This window comes from Rhincodon typus, chromosome 16 (assembly GCF_021869965.1).
Source record: "Rhincodon typus isolate 14 chromosome 16, sRhiTyp1.1, whole genome shotgun sequence".
NCBI lineage: Eukaryota > Metazoa > Chordata > Chondrichthyes > Orectolobiformes > Rhincodontidae > Rhincodon > Rhincodon typus.
In genome coordinates, this window is record NC_063347.1 from 5,995,311 (window position 1) to 6,010,738 (window position 15,428).

Genomic DNA, 15,428 nt, shown 5'->3' on the forward strand with positions numbered 1-15,428 from the left:
AGTAAAGGTTCAGGCCTGACAGCGTGTCAATAGAAAGCTATTTATGGCTGCACGAAGAAAAAAAAATCGACCCCAGGTAACAGGCAATTTCTCCACTTGGCTGGACAAATGGAAACAGGCTGGCAATGCTGTGCAGCATCATTTTATGTCATTGCCTTCCCTAAGCAATCCTGTCAACATCATCCATTTACAGGAAGGATACAATATTTGTTTTTGTTTGTTTTAAGAAAGGGCACTGTCTATCTCACTTCCCTCCGCATGCACGCTCAATCAGTATCAACGACCGATTCCTCTCTAATTTCACCACCATCCGAACACTATTATCACAGCAGACAGTAAGGCTATTCTTTTTGCCTATTCCTGCAGACTCCAGTTTAATCTCAGCAGCGTTACTCCTCACTGTAAATCAAATCCTGCTATTCCCAGAGTCATCGCAAAAGTGAAGGATTTTGCAAAGTTCCCCAATTTAACTAATTTTCAGACCCAGGTAAATAGAAAGTATAGACCAGGATTCTGAACTTTAAAAAGCTATTATTTATTACAAGTCATGAGACTGTAGCTACAGAATAAACAGTGATAAACTGTCAACATATAATACTGCAAATTAACTCTCAAATGCTCTTACAAACGTTGTTTTACAAACAGCCATGGACAGAGGGGAAAGACTAGAAAGACATTTCAGTGGTCTTTTATCCATTTTCTGTAGTTGCGATGATATTCATGACCTTTTTTTTGCATTTTGCTTCGGTTGCCTTTGTCCAATTGCCTCCACTGGCTGATGAGACATACATAGTGATTGGTGGGCGTGGGGGTTCCTTTTATGAAAGATTTCCAACGTATCAGTCCAAAGTCATGACTTGCAACAGATGCTGCAGGAAAGACAAGCTGGTTTTATTCAGGGTTCATGAGTTTTGACTGCAGAGAACAGGGAGACCGAGCTAGGGAAAACCTGAGTATGACAGATAGTAGGAACTGCAGATGTTGGAAAATCTGAGATAACAAGGTGTAGAGCTGGATGAACACAGCAGGCCAAGCAACATTATAGGAGCAGGAAGGCTGATGTTTCGGGCCTAGACCCTTCATAAAAAATGGGGGAGGGGAAGGGGGTTCTGAAATAAATAGGGAGAGAGGGGGAGGCAGATAGAAGATGGATAGAGGAGAGGATAGGTGGAGAGGAAACAGACAGGTCAAAGAGGCGGGGATGGAGCCAGTAAAGGTGAGTGTAGGTGGGGAGGTAAGGAGGAGAGAGGTCAGTCCAGGGAGGACAGACAGGTCAAGGGGGCGGGATGAGGTTAGTAGGTAGGAAATGGGGATGGGGCTTGAGGTGGGAGGAGGGGATAGGTGGGAGGAAGAACAGGTTAGGGAGGTGGGGATGAGCTGGGCTGGTTTTGAGATGCACTGGTGGGAGGGGAGATTTTGAAGCTTGTGAAGTCCACATTAATACCATTGGGCTGCAGAGTTCCCAAGCGGAACATGAGTTGCTGTTCCTGCAACCTTCGGGTAGCATCGTTGTGGCACTGCAGGAGGCCCAGGATGGACATGTCGTCTGAGGAAAGGGAGGGGGAGTTGAAATGGTTCGCAACTGGGAGGTGCAGTTGTTTATTGCGAACCGAGCATAGGTGTTCTGCAAAGCAGTCCCCAAGCCTCTGCTTGGTTTCCCCGATGTAGAGGAGGCCACAACGGGTACAGCGGATGCAGTATACCACATTAGCAGATGTTTCAAAATTTCCCCTCCCCCTACCGCATCCCAAAACCAGTCCAGCTCGTACCCGCCTCCCTAACCTGTCCTTCCTCCCACCTATCCCCTCCTCCCACCTCAAGCCGCACCCCCATCTCCTACCTACTAACCTCATCCTGCCCCCTTGACCTGTCTGTCCTCCCTGGACTGACCTATCCCCTCCCTAACTCCCCACCTACACTCACCTTTACTGGCTCCAACCCCGCCTCTTTGACCTGTCTGTCTCCTCTCCACCTATCTTCTCCTCTATCCATCTTCTATCCGCCTCCCCCTCTCTCCCTATTTATTTCAGAACACCCTTCCACCCCCCATTTCTGAAGAAGGGTCTAGGCCTGAAACGTCAGCCTTCCTGCTCCTCTGATGCTGCTTGGTCTGCTGTGTTCATCCAGCTCTACACCTTGAAAACCTGAGCATCTCTCTTTATCTGTCAGCAACTTGTTCCCAGCTCCAAGCTATTCTCTGTACTTGAGAGCTAATCTCACAGTTGTTGACAGGCAATAAGGCCTCTGTCATAAATAACTGGTCACTAGGTGATAGACCTAAGTATGCCTTGGTACCAGCAAAAGCTGAATCTGTACACTCCTTCAGCTCCACATTGTCTGCAACTCAAACCTCCCTCAATTATTGTTTGTTCAAGTAGTTGCAATGTTTGCAATGAGTACCGGGTTACCTGCTTTCAAAATACACAGCCATACTTTCAACTTCTGGTTTCGGTCCACCGTTTAAAAGAAACACAAAATAAAAAAGCACGGTCCTTACAGCAGCATGCCTTATAAAGCCAGATCGTGGAGAGATTCCTCTTTGTACAAACTTCCTGCAGTGTAAATTCCCAAATTGAGTGCCATGGCATCTGATTCAGGGAGAAAACTGGACTTGCCGATTTCCAGAAAAATTATTTCTCCGAATGATTAAATCAATTCTTAGTACAGCCACAATTTAGGAACAAAAGGAGACCTTTGAATTTCCTCTGTCATTCAATCAGACCATATCCAACCCAGTTTTATATACCCCACATCCTTTCATGTATTCGATCGACAGAAATGTATCAATCACAGATTAAAAAGAATTTCTGTAACATCAATGGGGATGAAGGTATCAGAATACCCACAGTGTGGAAGCAGACCCTTTGGCCCATCAAGTCAACACCAATCCTCCAAAAAGCATCCTACGCAAACCTATTCCCTTACCCTATCCCCACAACCCTGCATGTCTCATGGTTAATTCAGCTAACCTGCACATCCCTGAACACTATGGGCAATTTAGCATGTCCAATCCACTTAACCTGCACATCTTTGGACTGTGGGAGGGAACCGGAGCTCTGGAGGACACCCATACAGACGCAGGGAGAATGTGTAAACTCTACACAGTTGCCCAAAGTTGGAATTGAACCCAGATCTCTAGTGCTGTGAGGTAGTAGTGCTAACCACTGAGCCACCCAAGGTAGCATGGTGGTAATGTTATTGCACTCATAATCCTGAGGCGCAGGGGGGAATGGGTGTATAATTCCATCGTAGCAACTGATCTGGAATGATAAAGCTAGTAATCAGTGATGGTAACGATGCCTGTTGTTAAAAAAAATCCATCTGGCTCTCTACTACCCTCCAGGGGTGGGTGTCTGACCTACACAGGACTCCAGACCGAGAGCAATGTAGTTGGCCATTGACATAGCCTGGCAAGCCACTTCGTTCAGCAGCAATTAGGAATGAGCAACAAATGCTGGCGAAAAGACGTTAACATCCCTTAAAATAATAATTAAAAAACTAATGACTTAAGGAAGTGATTGAAAATTTCTAATCCATTTTGTGTGTTGAAATTCCTCCATTTCAACTTGAAAAAATTAGCTCCAATTGATAAACAGTTTACACTGTTTATCCCAGGTTCAGGCCTGCAACCAACAGAGATTAGTCATAGAGATATACAGCACGGAAACAGACCCTTCGGTCCAACCAGGCCATGCTGACCATGATCCCAAGCTAAACTACTCCCACTTGCCTGCATTGGCCCATATCCCTCCAAACATTTCTTATTTATGTATTATTCAACTGTCCAAAAAGCTGGAGTGAAACTCCCTGTGCATGCGTTTGGTTGGAACCAATACAATCAGGAAACAACGTGTGCAATCTCTTGCTTATTTTCCCATGCCCCCCCATCCCTTACCTTTAAAAGTTGCGTCCCCTGACAGTGGCCATAGAAACATAGAAAATAGGTGCAGGAGTAGGCCATTCGGCCCTTTGAACCTGCACCACCATTCAATATGATCATGGTTGATCATGCACTCTCAGTATCCCACTCCCGCCCTCTCCGCATAAACCTTGATCTCTTTGGCTGCAAGGGCCACGTCCAGCTCCCCCTTGAATATACCTAATGAACTGGCCCCAACAGCTTCCTGTGGAAGAGAATTCCATAGGTTCACAACTCTCTGGGTGAAGAAATTCTTTCTCATCTCAGTCCTGAATGGCTTATCCCTTATTCTTAGGCTGTGACCCCTAGTTCTGTACTTCCCCAACATTGGGAACATGCATCTAGCCTGTCCAGTCCCATCAGGATTTTCTATGTTTCTATGAGATTGCCCTCATTCTTCCAAATTCCATTGAATACAAGCCCAGTCGATCCAGTCTTTCCTCATATGTCAGTCCTGCTGTCCCAGGAATCAGTCTGGTGAACCTTCGCTGGACTCTCTTACTGGCAAGAATGTCCTTCCTCAGACTAGGAGACCAAAACTGTACACAATACTCAAGGTGTAGCCTCACCACGACCCTCTATAACTGTACCAAGACCCTCTATAACTGTACCAAGACATCCTTACTCTGATGTTCAAATCCTCTTGTTATGAAAGCCAGCATGCCATTAGCTTTCCTCACTGCCTTCCCCTCTTTCTGGGTGTTTTGCTAGTGGTGGCAGGGGTGGGGAGCTACCTGCTGACCTGTGGCCACTTGAGAGCCTCCTCCTGCAGCCTTCTGGGATTTCTCCCAGAGTACAGTGACTCACGCTAGGTGTCCAGCAGCTGGCTGAGGGTTTGCTCCTGTTTGGGCACCCCATTCCCATCTGAAGTCTTGCCCAAGGTTCCCCACCCTTGCCCATGCTAGCTCCCAAACACTAACCATGACTTACCAGCCTGGGCCCTGCAACAGCCCAGGCCTATGTTACCATGGGCTCCTGGAGACTCCTCCTCTGTTGGACTTGCTGTAATACTACCAGAGACCACTACTCCTGGTGGCGCTGCTGAGACATGAGCAATGTCAGCCATTTGATTGGTCTGCAGCTGTCCAGGGGGAAGTACTTCTTGTCTGATGTTCTCTGAGGCTGAGATAAATTCATGATCCGTCAAGGATCAAGCATTATGGGGAAAGGGCAGGACAGTGTATATGAGGAATGTGGGACCAGCCATGATCCTATTGAATGGTGGAACAGGATTGAGGGCCTACTCTTGTTCATATTCTTTATGGCCTTATAGTTCAAGCAAAGTAAAGGCCCAATTAACTGTGAGAGGGTATTGGGTCTGCCAAGTGCAATTGACTTGGAGTCATTGAGTCATACAGCACGAAACAGAACCTCTCAGTCCGACTTGGCTGTAGTGATCAGATATCCCAATCTGATCTAGAGATAGTAGGAACTGCAGATGCTGGAGAATCCGAGACAACAAGGTGCAGAGCTGGATGAACACAGCAGGCCTTCATCAGAAGGGTCTAGGCCTGAAACGTCAGCCTTTCTGCTCCTATGATGCTGCTTGGCCTGCTGTGTTCATCCAGCTCTGCACCTTGTTGTCCCCAATCTGACCTAGTCCCATTTGCCAGCATTTGGCCCTCTAAACCCTTCCTATTGATGTACCCATCCAGATGGCTTTTAAATGTTGTAATTGTACCAGCCTCCACCACTTCCTCTGGCAGCTCTTTCCATACACGCACCACCCTCTGTGTGAAAAAGTTGCCCCTTAGGTCCTATTTATATCTTACCCCTCTCACCTTAAACCTATGCTCTCCAGTTTTGGACTCCCCTACCCTGGGGAAAAGATTTCGGCTATTCACCCTACCTATGCCGTTCATGACTTTATAAACCTCTGTAACATCACCCCCTCAGTGTCCGACACTCTTGTTCCTGGTTTTGGCACAGGGGGTTGGAACAAAATCTGGTGAGAGCCTGCACCCAGCCCTGCCCATTAGGCATAGTGCACTGGTATTTAATTGCTACCCTGATGGTTTCACTGGTGGCAGGGTGAGTAAATACCATCAGGTACCAGCAATAGGGAAAATCCCACAATAACAGGAGTCTGCAGATGGCCCAGCTCATGGGCCTCTTCAAAGGTTTGGAAAGATATTCTCAGACCAAAAATCCAACACCTCCCTGAGGGGGGAACATCTTTTGCAAAAGTCAGAGGTTTTTCCAGATGTGTTGCCATGCTAAGAAGGGCCATTTAATACACTTTACGTCTGTCAGTGCCTTCCTTCTCGAGCATGAACTGTCATTGGTGGGAATCTGGGGTGCTTTTCTTTAAAAAGAAACCCTATCCTGTCAGTGCAGGTAAGGGACCATTTGGCCCATTGAGTTTTCACCATCCTCCAAAGAGCACCCTACCCCATCCTTGTAACCCCACATTTACCAGACTTAAACAACCTCAACTGCATATGGTCAGTCAATTTAGTATGGCCAATCCACCTCACCAGTTTTAGACTGTGAGAAGAAACAGGAGCACCTGGATAGTACACGGACATGGTGAGAATATGTAAACTCCACATGGACAGTTGCCTGAGGCTGTAATTGAACCTAGGTCCCTGGCACTACATGATAGCAGTGCTAACCACTGAGCCACTGTGACACCCTTTTTGCTTCCAGGGCCACAACAGAACCAATTCCAGAACAGCTTGCTTGGCGAGGGTGAGTAACCAATATCCTTTATCCCGCAGTAGGGGAGTCCAAAACTAGAGGACATAGGATTCAGGTGAGAGGGGAAAGATTTAAAAGGGGCCTAGGTGTCAACTTTTTTCACACAGAGGGTGGTGCGTGTATGGAATGAGCTGCCAGAGGAAATGGTGGAGGCTGGTACAATTACAACATTTAAAAGGCATCTGGATGGGGACATGGATAGGAAGGGTTTAGAGGGACATGGGCCAAACGCTGGCAAATGGGACTAGATTAATTTAGGATATCTGGTCGGCATGGACCAGTTTACCCGAAGGTCCTGTGCAACTCTATGACTCTGCGAATGGCCACAAACCAACTCCATGAGCCGTCAAAGTGAGAGCTTTCCCATCAGACAGAGAGAGCCCCACAACCTCTTCAGCACAACATTGCTCCAGTGGAATCTTGGCACACACACTTCCTCAGCAGTGCTGTAGTCTGCCCATGTCCTGGTGCACATTTTACAGTCTGGGCAGAAGACTCACATTAAATACCGTGCCTTAATATTGTTGCTGCAAAGTAAAGATAACGAAAACCATTTGTAGCAAAAAAAAAATTTGATCTCCCTGGGCTGCCAAGCGTATTTTTTTAAAAAAAGATAGGAAAGAAAATACTTTGTCGTCACCCCCATTACATGCATCTCTAATACTCCTTCAGGTAAAGCTTAAGATTCTTTGAAACAGAACATCCCAAAACACTCCTCCAACATTTTGTCCTTTGTACAATCTCACTGGGGCAAGTCAGCCCAGTACTGATGGTGTCTGATATGATATGTCCTCAATATATTTGGATTAAAATCCTGTTCCACTATTATAAAGGTGCTTCTGTGCACTACAGATGGGGTAACACCCTGGTTACTACATCAGGTAAATCAATATCATGCAATTGTAACAAATTCCTATCTGGTAAGACAAATCCCTCCATGTCTTTCACTTTCTCCTTATCTCAAGGATCTTCGTCCACTTACCTCGGAGATCTCTGCACTCCTCCGTTTCAATTCCCTCACACATCGCTCACTTCCTACATTCCACTGACCCTTTAGCGGATTCGACTCTAAATTCTATGATTTTCCTTTTGTTCTTGGGAGAGTCAAGGTCCAGAGGGCCGCGGCTGGGATTACTGGGCAACCAACTGAGGAAGACGTTCCAGGAGACGGCGATGTGGGTCTGATGTCTCGCTGGGGCCAGGCTGACAAATCGTGGCAAGGGGTCACCCATTTAACATAGAGATGAGGAGGAATTTCTCCTCTCAGAGGGGAGTAACTCTGTGGAATTCTTTACCCAAGAAATCTGTTCAGGCTGGGTCATTAAGTATATTCCAGGCTGAAATTTTAAATCAGTGAGGAAGTCAAGGGTTGTGGGGAAAAGGCAGGAAAGTGATCAGGTCAGCCATGATCTCATTGAATGCAGGAGCAGACTCGTAGAATCCCTACAGTGTGGAAACAGGCCCTTCGGCCCAACCAGTCCTCGCCAAACCTCAAAGCATCCCACCCAGACCCACCCTATCTACACATCCCTGATCACTATGGGGCAATTTAGCATGGCCAATCCACCCTAACCTGCACACCTTTGGACTGTGGGAGGAAACCGGAGCACCTGGAGGAAACCCATGCAATCACGGGGAGAATGTGCAAACGCCACCCAGACAGTCGCCCAAGGGTGGAATCAAACCCGGGTCCCTGGCACTGTGAGGCAGCAGTGCTAACCACTGAGCCACCATGCCGCCCCAGCCAAAGTAGCTCACCAGCTGAAATAGCTCATTTGGGAGAGCATTAGACTGAAGATCTAAAGGTCCCTGGTTCAATCCTGGGTTTTGGCATAATATGAGCTCGCTGATCGGGTTAGCCTTTGTTGAGACTCGATGGGCTGAATGGTATACTTCAGCCCCTGCATCTTCTGATCTTAGGGCTATTACTGACAAAGTTGGAAATTGACTGTTAAATGGCCTAGGAAGGCAACCAGATTTAGGACAATTAGGGATGGGTAACAAACACTGACTGAACCAGCAATGTCTGCATCCCATAGAAGAATTTCTAACAGTTTAGAGTCAACCACGTTGCTGTGGGTCTGGAGTCACATGTAGGTCAGACCAAGTAAGGATGGCAGATTTCCTTCCCTAAAGGGACATGTGCAAACCAGTTAAGGTTTTAGAACAATCAAGGTTTGTTGTCAAAAGTACCATCCACAGGTCTTGCTTTAGATTCCAGATTTGTTCATTGCATTTAGATTCCATGAGCTGGTGCAGTGGGACTTGAACCTCACTTCTTGAAGCATCTGCCTATGGATGACTGGCCCGGTGACATTACTGCTACAAAACCAACTTCCCCAATTCAGTAAGGATTAATGGTGCCTTAGTTTAAGGCTTCGTCCACCTCTGAGAATGAAGCACTGCCTCTGTAATGTGCTGGAGTACCAGCCAAGTTGGCCAATGAGGTGTATATGGGACCAATTCTTAAACTGTCGTCCATTAGAATCCATCACGAGGCAGGACGTGGTACTCTGTTGATAGAACCCAGCAGCAGTGAGGCGACTGGTGGTCATTTTAACTTCCCCATATCTTAGAAATGATTATCCATCAACAATATTGTGGGGAATTAGCTCAAAAGGTAGCGCGCTTGCTTCGCATGTGTGAGGCAGTGGGAGTGATACATATATTCTCCAAAGAGATTGAGGTGGCACAGTGGTCAGCACTGCTGCCTCACAGGGACCTGGGTTCGATTCCAGCCTTAAGCGACTGCCTACGTAGAATTGCATGATGTCTGTGCGGGCTTCTGCCAGATGGTCCAGTTTCCAACAATCCAAAGATGTTAGGTGGATTGGCCATGTTAAATTGTCCCATAGTGTCCAGGGGCAGGTGGATTAGACATGGCAAATGCAAGGTTATGGGGTTAGAGTGGAATGCTCTTTTGAGGGCTAGTGCAGCCTTGTTGGGTTGAATGGCCTCTACCTGCACTGTAGGGTTTTTACAATTTAAAGTCAAGTTTTACCTTAGAGTCCTGAGTGAGGAAGATAGCTCCTCCCAGTGGCAAAAAAAAATCTTTTGAGAAGGGCTACAAATTGAACTTGTCAACATAGCCTTCTTGTTACTACAGTCTTATCAGCAAATTATTAACCCAACTCATTGATCTACCAATAATTGTTGCAAGACTGGTCCATGTGCATTAAACAGATTAATCCAACAGTAGCCTCAAACATTAGAATTGGGTTTGGATCTGTGGATTCTAATTCGGATGACGGACCAGCCACTGACTGGTGGAGAAAACACTGGCATTCTGTGTTTATAAATGCAATACTCTCCCCTTTTGTGTTTCAGTTTGATAGCTCAGTACAGTGCTTTCAATCATAAAATCCCTACACTGTGAAAGCAGGCCATCCAGCCCATACTAGACCTCCAAAGAGCACCCCACTCAGAACCACCCTATCCCTGTAACCCTACATTTCCCATGATCAATCTACTCAGCTGGCACATCTTCAGCCTGTGGGAGGAAACCAGAGCAAACCCATGCAGACATAGAGAGAGTGTGCAAACTCCACACAGATAGTCACCAAGGCTGGAATCAAACCTGGGTCCCTGATGCTGTGAGGCAGCAGTGCTAACCACTGAGCCACCGTGCTGCCCTTTGTTAAGTCTTTCAGTGTATTCAGAAGAAGTTAAAGGGGTTTGGGGCCAGGACTGAGCAGGAGAAGAAACAGTCCTCCCTCTCGCCAAAAACTTTCTCAGCACAACTTAGCTAACTTCCTAAAATAAAAGCAACTTCCTGCAGATTTTAGGAATCTGAAATAAAAGCCCAAAGAATGCCAGAGAAACCTGGCAGCTCTGATAGCGTCTGTGCAGACAGAGCAACAGATTTTGCAGAATGACAGAATAATTATGGGGCAGAGGGAGGCCATTTGGCCAATCGGACCTGTACTAGCTCTTCAAGCAAGCATCATTAGACAGCGCCGATCTCCTGCCTTCTCGCCATACCCCTGCACACCATTTCTATCCCAATGATCATTCAATGTCTCAATTGGACCTGCCGCCACCCCATTTCCAGGCAGTGTATTACAGACCAAACAACTCACTGGGGGTACAATTTTTTTTCTCACATCACCCTTGCTTCATTTCCAAGTCACTTTAAATCTCATTCTTGTTTTTTTTCCGCAAGCAGAACAGCTTCTTCCTATCTACTCTCGTCCAGTCCCAGCTCATGATTTCTGTCAGATCTCCTCTTAGCGTTCTTCACTCTAAGGAGAACAGTCCCAAGCTCTTCAATCCATCCTCATCACTGAAATTTCTCATTCCTGGAACCATCATTGTGGATTGTTTCCACACTCTGTCCAATGCAATCATGTATTTCCTGTCATGTGGTGCCCACAACTGTACACAGTACTCCAGCTGAGGTCTAACAAGTGTCTTGTACAAGTTGAACATCACCTCCTTGCTCTTGTACTCTGTGCCCCTATCAATAATCATGAGGGGCATGGGAAGGGTAAGTAGTCGAGGTCTTTTCACCAGGGTAGGGGAGTCCAAAACTAGAGGGCATAGGTTTAAGGTGAGAGGGGAAAGATTTAGAAGGGACCTAAGGGTCAACTTTTTCACGCAGAGAGTGGTACATGTGTGGAATGAGCTGCCACAGGAAGTGGTGAAGGCTGGAACAAGGCATCTGGATGGGTATATGAATAGCCAGGGATGGGAAGTATATGGGCCAAATGCTGGCCAATTGGACTAGATTAATTTAGGATATCTGCTTGGCATGGACAAGTTGGACTGAAGGGTCTGTTTCCGTGCTGTATAACTCTATGACTCTACAATAAAGCCGAGAACACTATATGCTTTGTTAAATGATCACTCCACCTGCCCTGCCAGCTTCAATGATCAGTGCACATACACCCCCAGCTCCCTGCTCCAGCATTCCCCTTGGAATTATACAGCCTATTTTGTATTGTTTTTCAATAGTATCCTGACCAAAATGTATCACCTCACATGTCTCTGCCTCCAAACTCGTGCTACCTATCTACCCACTCCACCAACTTATCAGTATGCTTTTGGAGTTCCACACAGTCTTCCTCACAGTTTCCATTAGAGTTAATGTTTCAAGTTTGATCTGAGTCTTCTTCAGAACTCTGTTTCTCTCTCTGCAGATGGTGCCAGACCTGCAGCAATTTCTGTTTTTATTTCACATGCCTCTCTGCTTGGAGAGATTTGAACTAACTTGCTGTTTGTCTGGCTCCATGATATCACACCAGCATGGTGTCAGTAAGTTTAAACTGATAGATCTCTGCGTTAAAACAAAAATCTATATTTGCTTCAGCTGTGCCTTATATGGGACTGGCCTGAAATTTTAGTTTATAACTAATTACGAACAGTGTTGACAAAACAACTGTGAATCGCTGAGTGAACTAATGAAAGGGGAGGGGATTGTATTTACACTCGTGACTGACCATATGTACATTGACATAGACTGTTACTTACCACTTGGGACAAGTGTATCTGTGATGGCACAGTAGCTCAGTGGTTAACACTGTTGCCTCACAGCACCAGGGACCTGGGTCGATTCCACCCTTGGGTGATTGTGTGGAGTTTGCACATTCTCCCCATGTTTGTGTGGGTTTCCTCCGAGTGCTCTGGTTTCCTCCCACAGTCCAAAGATGTGCAGGGTAGCTGGATTGGCCATGGGAAATTGCTCTTAGTGCCTAGGGATGTTTAGTTTGGTGGGTTAGACATGGGCAATGCAGTGGTAGGGGATTGGGTCTGGGTGAGGATGTTCTTCAGAGGAGCAGTATGTCCTGTTTCCACACTATAAGGATTCTATGATCCCTGGATTTCAGTATGATGTGAAGTGAGTCAGGTTTGGCACCTCCACATGGGAGTGATGTGTTGGTCACAGGTTTGGATAGTAGTTTTAGTCCAGTTGACCCTGATGTGGTCATGGTTTGAGTTGCACATATACAGAACAAATCTGCTTGACCAGTATCTCATCCACTACCTGACGCATTCACTCCCACAAACACTGACGCTCAGTAGCAGCAGTGTGTACCATCTACAAGATGCACTGCAGAAATTCACCAAGGCTCCTTAGACAGCAACTTCCAGACCCATGACCACTTCCATCTGGAAGGACAAGTGCAGCAGATATATGGGAACACCACCCCCTGCAATTTCCCCTCCAAATCGCTCACCAACCTGATTCAGAAATATGTCGCCGTTCCTTCAGGGTCGCTGGGTCATAGCGTAGACTGGGTGACTGTTTCGCAGAACATCTGCATTCTGCTCACGAAAAAGACCCTGAGCTTCCAGTTGCCTGCCACTTTAACGCACCACCCTGTTCCCCTGGCCAACATCTCAGTCTCAGGCTTACTGCAGTGTTTCAGTGCAAGCTGGAAAAACTCTGAGGTTTTTAGAGTAGACTTGTAGCTTGGGTTGTGAGTGTTGTGGTTGGTTGGCTCGCTGAGCTGGTTCGTTGTTCCGCAGACGTTTCATTACCCTGCTAGGTAACATCATCAGTGTAGGCTCCGATGAAGTGCCGTTGTGTTTTCCCGCCTGAACATCACCTCATTTTCCGCTTGGGAACTCTACAGCCTTCTGGACTCAATATCGAGTCCAACAATTTTAGGGTTTGAGTCACCTTCTCCCATGTCTTTACCCCAGGCCCCACACACCAGGCCTTGTTATCACATGGTCTGCTATTACACGCAACCCATTGTTAGCCACAAATAGTCACCATTAGTAGCTATTCATTCAGCTAGGCTGATCAATATCCAGTCCTTTGTGTGTCCACCTGCTCTTCTCTCTCTTTGGGCTCTATCTCTCCCTATCGTTTACTACTTACCCCCACCCTATCCTAGCTACCATCAGTTCTGAGGAAGGGTCACTGAACCTGAAAAATTAACTCTGACTTCTGTCAACAGATGCTGTCAGACCTGCTGAGCTTTCCCAGCAATTTCTGTCTTTGTCGCTGGACCAAAATCCTGGAATTCCCTCTCTAACAACACATGGAGTGGTTCAAGAAGGCAGCTCCCCATGACCTTCTCAAGGGTAAGGAGGGATGGGTGATAAATGTTGGCCTTACCATCGATGTCCAATTCCCACAAATAAATTTTAAGAAGTTTTTTTTAAATTAGGAAATAGATCAGGAAGATATCAATGAGGACTTGGAATAAAATTAAAGCTGGTCTCATAACTGCGTGAGAGAGTATTCAAAGGCTGTGCCAAATGTGGACCCTAGTGAAAAATAACATCTTTTTAAATGTGGCTATTTAAATATAATACACAGCCTTGTCACTGGGTCTTATTTAAAAATAACATTCCGTCATTAAGGTCATTGCACTCTGGAGACTATGCAATGATGTTTATTGTGATTGTGATAGTTTGATGGTTTAAAAGTTGTTACAAATAGATTTATAGTATTGCTGTTAATTTGAATTTTGCAATGTGGATGAAATAAATGTTGCTAACCAAAAGTTGAAACCAATATCTAAGAGGGGCAGACAGCCAATGTTAGCTGGTAATGATTTGCTGGTGTGTAGAAAACACAAACCATTAAGGACTATTTGATGGAAGATTTAGAAGCTCCTCTCTGTAAGAGTTTAATTAGTTATGGGCAGTATATATTCTGCTCTGTCTGGAAGTTTTCAAGAACACGTTGGAATTCAATACCATTGACTAGGCTGCAATAACCCAGCAGTGTCAAGAGTTGGAAACAATCTGATTCTTTTTAACGAGCTAGAGTCGCCAAAGATGATCATTTATTTAAGATAGGTTTGAGACCTACACCGCAGAAATTGGAACACAAATTCTCAGCACAGTGCTGAGGGAGTGCTACCCTGCGAGGGGTACCATCCTGCAGTTTAAACGGTAAGCAGATTCCCCCAGCTGGACGTAAAGATCATGGTATGAAGGAGAGTCAGGGATTTGTCCCCATTGGCAGTTGTCCAGCATTTATCCCACAATCAAGATTGAATAAAATAAACTATCTGAGCATTTATTTCACTGCCATTTGTAAGATCTGGTATGAGCAAATTGATATTTCAATGGTCACTTGATTGTAAAACACTTTGATAAATCCTGAGATAATAAAACATGCTCCTAAACAGAATTATCGAAACATCACAGAAGGAGAGCATTTTTACTGTGTCAGCCAATAAAGTGCTAGAGCCTTTAGCTTTTGGGCCATCAAATGCATTTTTTAAAAACCTGATGAGGCTTTCTGCTTCAATTGTCCTATCCGCCAATGAATTGCAGACACCCTCCACCCACTCAATAAAAAATAAACCTTCCGAACTCTCAGGTAATCCTTCTGCCAATTTCTTTAATTTAGAGCTCCCCTGTTAATGGGTGGGGAGAAATAGTGTCTGCAGCTGTTAACACAGCTCCCTTTCGCTGTCGGGTAGTTTAACTCCTTTAAGGAAAAAATTCAAACTTTCAGCTGAATTTGCATCGGACTGGAACAAACACAGAAAAGGTTGCATTTCCGGCCTTTTCCCTCAGACTGTCGAGAGAGCCCAGGGTGTGGGCCTCAAATGGTCTGGAGGGGGCCCCCAGGGCACGGACGTCAAGCAGACCCAGGGCGCGGAGGAGAGTGAGTCCCTAACCTGCTTTTACAGATCAAACACAGGACCAGGAATTGGTGGCTTCTACATTGGCTGAGGTCACGTCGGCGAGGGCAGGCCCAGTGGCAAAAGATGGCACCAGAGGATCATTAACTTTGTTGTTGGCTTGGTCTGGTACTGACGGCAGTGAAACAGCAGTGGAAGGGCATCACAGCGACATCGATGAGGCCAGCCCAGGGTGGAGAGACGCGACTCCGATGTTA

At 46.1% G+C, this 15,428-nt stretch overlaps 1 non-coding gene across 1 annotated transcript; it reads left to right on the forward strand.

Annotated features, from left to right (window-relative positions):
* The first annotated feature begins 8,379 nt into the window (after positions 1 to 8,379).
* On the forward strand, positions 8,380 to 8,452 carry trnaf-gaa. Its single transcript has one exon. It is a non-coding gene; the product is annotated as a tRNA-Phe (tRNA).
* Positions 8,453 to 15,428: the final 6,976 nt, after the last annotated feature.